Source organism: Tupaia chinensis, unplaced genomic scaffold (genome assembly GCF_000334495.1).
Source record: "Tupaia chinensis unplaced genomic scaffold, TupChi_1.0 Scaffold000094_1, whole genome shotgun sequence".
NCBI classification, from domain to species: Eukaryota; Metazoa; Chordata; class Mammalia; order Scandentia; family Tupaiidae; genus Tupaia; species Tupaia belangeri.
The window spans coordinates 2,838,884-2,843,986 of record NW_006159556.1 but is presented as its reverse complement, the minus strand read 5'-3'; the positions used below and the strand labels follow the sequence as shown (position 1 = coordinate 2,843,986).

General features: G+C 42.3%; 1 long non-coding RNA gene across 1 annotated transcript in view; it reads right to left on the bottom strand.

The window, feature by feature from the left end:
- Nucleotides 1-156: 156 nt before the first annotated feature.
- LOC106734327 (uncharacterized) overlaps nt 157-5,103 on the bottom strand; it is a 9,418-nt gene continuing 4,471 nt past the window's right edge. The window contains exon 3 of the long non-coding RNA XR_001369991.1: nt 157-263. This is a non-coding gene — a long non-coding RNA (uncharacterized LOC106734327). The remainder of the gene's footprint in view (nt 264-5,103) is intronic.

Genomic DNA, 5,103 nt, shown 5'->3' with positions numbered 1-5,103 from the left:
CACAGCATAGTTTTCAAGCTACCAGGTTCAGGACTCGAACCACACAGTCATCTAAATAGGATCCAGTTCATGTAACCACCAGGCCATGGACTAGCCCAGTGCCAATTTTTGAAAAGTCCTTATTGGAAAGTAATGGCATTAGATGTCAATTACCTGCTGAAAAGCATTGAACTCCGATACCTGTGGCAGAACACCAGTGAAGACACACTTTTGTATTCTTCTGTATAGGGCTTTTCGTTTTCACACAAGGAATAATCCATAATCTAGTAGAGATGAGACATGCAAATAGCATGTTAATGTGATTATGCTAAAAACTGTGCTGTCCTCTGAGTCTAAAAGCTGAATACTGATTGGTCTCCTTGTCACTCTAGCGCTTAACCTCAGTCTGTCAAATCTGACAAGCATCAGCAGCTGAGGCCAAGATGATGTCACTTGCTCTCGTTTGATCCCCTGCCTTGGAAAAGCCAGTGGCACGAGGCTCCAGTGCTTTTAATGGTCTGTTTCCAGTGAACCCACATGCCCATGCACACTTCTTAAGGAAAAAAAAAAAGTCAACCTTCTTTTTTTAAATTATATTTTTTTATTTAAATAATTATTTTATTTTATTTATTTATTTATTTTAGTTTGAGCAGAGGGAGACAGAGGGTGAGAATGAGAGAGAGAGGAAGTGAGAAAGCAAGCCACCAGATTCAGGACTTGAACCCTGGTCGGCCATGTGGGAGTGTCCAGCACCTTAACCACCATGCCACCTGCTGGTCCCCAAAGTCAACCTTTTTTTAGAGAGAGATATTTTTGCTATAGGGTGCATACACTTGCTAGACAGACAGAGAGGCAGAAAGCGAGAAGTCATGTCCCCCTCTAAGGGGATGGCCACACTGCAATCCCTTTTCCATATGTGCACATGCACCTGGTGTGAGTTTTAAGCTCCTGGGTCTGGGACTCGAACCGTAGTCGACTACGTGGGAGTTCAGTGACATAACCATTCCATCTGCTGGTCCCAAATCAACCTTTTTAAAGTTTGATTTTCTGCTTTAGTTTTCATTGATCTTTTCCATGTCGTTTTATGGTTCCATGCTTAGAGAGTCTTTCCCCTCCACAAAATGTTGTGAGTTATCAATTTTTTTCTGAAACTTTCATTGTTATTTCTTAAAATTATCTGGAATTTATTTTGCTAGGGAGGAATTTGTCTCCACCCCCCCAAAATTGGTGGCCATAGCCATTTATCTTCTGTAAGGAGGAGCTAGTGTGGGTTGGTAAAAGTAAAGGACACTCATTGGGCCATACTTTCTCAGAGTAGATTCTCATGATAAAGGTGTAAATAAGAACATGTCAAGGACCATATTAGTGTTGTGAAAACAACACTGTGTCCCTTTATATAAAAAATGACCATCAAGACAACAATAGTGATAAACGATGCATTTATTAAGGTTGCAATGTGTATGACATAATGTACATTTTTACTTTCAGATAGCCTGAGCCCTCAAGGAATTGTCAATATGAGAGGGTCTTCAAAAGCTCCCTGAAGTGGTCAACCAGTGGCCTTGGTGGTTAAGGGAGCCGGACCCCAAACCCTGCATGGTCTGAGAAGAATGCCAGGTGTTTGTATGTGCATGCCCCAAGTCCTAACAGAGTGAAGAGCTGGAGAAGAGAGTGTGGCATGACCATGCCTCATTGGGGTGCTTTCTTCTTCTTTCTCTCTTTCTCTGGTGAGTGCATGTGTGCTTTCTCAAATGTAAAAAAAAGAAGGTTCATGGAAAATGTGTATCATGAAAAAACTATGCATGGATTTCAAACTTTTTTGCACTGAAATAACTTGTACCTTAATTCCACTTTCCCATGAACTTTTCAAAGTCCTCAAGTGTAGCAAAGGATATATGTCATATACCGAGGAAGATAAATAAGAAGGAAAAGGAGGAAGAATGCCACTTGCTGAGAGCTCCATGCTAAGTATCTTAAGTGCCTTGTTATGTCTTTGAACCTTCACAATATCACTATGATTAGGGCATGGATATCATTTAATTCTTTTTTTTTTCTTTTTTTGCCATAGGGTGCATGCATTTGCTGGAGAGACAGAGAGACATAAAGTGAGAAATCATTCCCTAGTGGGATGACCACACCATAATCCGTTCTCCTTCATTCACCTCCTGGGATCTGGGGCACTCACGCATGAACACTGGCCCAGTATGAGTTTTAAGCTACCAGGTCCTGGATTCGAACCACAGTCGTCCATGTGGGAGTTTAATGATGTGACCCTGTGCCATTTGCTGGCCCCTCATTGATTTTCTAGACAAGGAAATGGAAGCATGGGAAGGAAATCTTTCTTTATGGGATAAATGATATTTTAATAAGAAAGTAAAGTAAGTGTAAATATTTTTCAGCTTGTACTATTGTAGTTAAATCATAAAGGGTGCCTGCTCTGCTATAATATCAAGGGAAATCTAATGACTTTGAAATGCCTAGAATTTCATAAAGGTCAAGGCTTATGTAAGTTTAGTCTTACAAATGTGTTTGCTTTCTGCGTGAAGCCCATGTGGTGCTCTGGCTTGACTAATAGTGCAACAAAATACCAGGTGGAGAGAGACCTTTTGTAAAATAGATCTGGCTAACCACATTGTGTGCAATGGGATGTCCATGCTCATTGGAAACCTTTAGCCAAGGAGCACAGCTCCCCATATACTTGACTAAGAATAGACTTTGCCAGTTTGTAAACCTCATGCTTCTCGATGAAGCTGACACTCTGGGAAGAAACACACATGGCGCTCTCCGAGGAAGGGAACTCTGGAATAGGATGCCAGAGCAGCCCGTCAGTTCTGGCAGTGAACCTGGTGACAGATGCCACAACTATCCTACATTAAAGCCTGTAATAGGTGCTTTCTTTATGATCCATTACCTCCTGAAGGCCCCACCTTCTTTTTAGTTGTTCTTAGAGATTTTTGCTATAGGGCACATGCATTACCAGAGAGACAGAGAAAGTGAGAGAAATCACCCTCTCCCCCTGGGGGTTGGCCATGTCATAATTCCTTCTCCTCAATTCTCCTCTTGGGAGTTTGGGTGCACGTGCACACACACCCAACATGAGTTTCAGGCTGCCAGGTCTGGGACTTGAACCACGTCCAACCACAGCTTAACCACTATACCACCTGCTGGCCCTAGGCTTCATTTTCTATTATCACCCTAGGGGACAGTATTTCAACATATGAATTATGGAAGCACATAAATATTCAGACCATGGCAGGCCACAAGACAACTCAAAGTATGCAGCCATCATATGGCTGGTCAAGAAGGTTGTTTTCCTGGGACCAGCAGTTAGCATAATGGTTATGTCGCTAACTCCCATGTAGTCAACCATGGTTCAAAGCCTGGATCTGGTGGCTTAAACTCATGCCGGGCATGTGTGCATGCATGCCCAGGATCCCAAGAGGAGAATGGAGGAGAAGGGATTGAGGCATGGCCATCCTCCCTGGGGGGTGATTTCTCGCTTTCTATTTCTCTGTCTCTCTCTGTCTTTCTGGCAAGCGCACGCGCTCTATAGCAAAAACCTCTCCAAGAAAAAAAAAAGGAAAAAGAAAAAGTGAGAAAAAAAAGTTGTTTTCCCGTATAGGACACGGGACATGTGGGCACACACCTCACAGAGTTCATGAAAAAGGTGACTGGACCACAAAGGATGTATAGGTCATGACATTAAGTGCGTTTTGTGAAATGAATAATAACCCCCCTTCTCTGGCTGTCATTCTGTGGCTGATGACACAAAATCTGACACTTGGTCTAATTTTTGTTTTGCTGTGGAACTTGGTGAACCATCAGCTCGTTGTAATTGGCTGTGCATTTGTACTGAAGATGAAAATGGTTAACAGCAGTTTGAGTTGGTACAGAACTTCCTTTCTGGAACCTTTATTTTTGGCAGGTATGTGGGAGGATTGGGAGTTATGAACATCAAACAGAATTTCGGCAAAGGCCCAACAATTCCAATCATAACTTTTTAGGTATTTAGGTAATTTTTTATTTGAATATTTAGAAATAGCTTACCTATGCTAGTGTTTAGATGTGTGTACATTGCTGTAAATTTATTTATTTATTTTTGGCATAGGGCCTATGTGTTCACTGGAGAGAGAGAATGAGAGGGGGATGGAAAGAGGGAAAGTGAGAAGTCACTCACTAGGGGTGATTATCCCCGTAATTCATTCTCCTCCTGGGATTTTGGACATGAGCATACATGCACCTGGTGTGATTTTCAAGTCACTGGGTCCGGGGCTTGGACGGTAGCCACGTGGAAATCCAGAGCCTTAACCACCATGCCACCTGCTGGCCCAGAAGCATTGTTTTTTTAATTGTATTTTTACTGTTCATACATTTCAGTAAAGATAGAAGGTAAGTGGGACCAGCAGTTGGCATAATGGCTATGTCACTGGACTCCCATGTAGATGACCGCGGTTTGAGTCTCAGACCCAGTTGCTTAAACTCACACCTGGCGTGTGTGCGTGCGTGCCGAAGATCCCAAGAGGAGAATGGAGGAGAACAGATTGCGGCATGGCGTGACCATCCCCCCTGGGGGGTGATTTCTCGCTTTCTGTCTCTATGTCTCTTTCTGTCTGGCGAGCGCACGTGCCCTATAGCGAAAAAAAATCTCTCCCACAAAAAAAAAAAATGCATGAAGAGGGCAAGCCCATAGCCTAGAGATTAAGGTGGCTGGATCTCATATGGTCAACAGCACAGTTCAAGTCTTGGACCTGGTGACCTGAAAAACACTCTGAGTGTATGTGCATGCCTGCCCAAAGTCCTGAAAAGGGGGAGAAATGGAGGAGATGGGATTGTAGTGTGACCATGTCTCCTGGGGGTGGGGAGGTAGTTCTCACTTTCTCTCTTTCTGGCAAATGTATGTGCCCTCTGGCAAGTTTAAAAAAATGCATATATGTGCATTGGGAAATGCCAAACTAAATTAAGAACCAAATGTTGTTGCTGAAAGGACAGGGATCATTTTTATTTTCCTTCTTTATTTTTGCTGTATGTATTTAACACATTTTGTATTATAAATATATATTACATTTGGTAATAAAAAGTCTTTTTTCTTTGTTTTTTGTTTGTTTGTTTGTTTTTTAAGTAGGT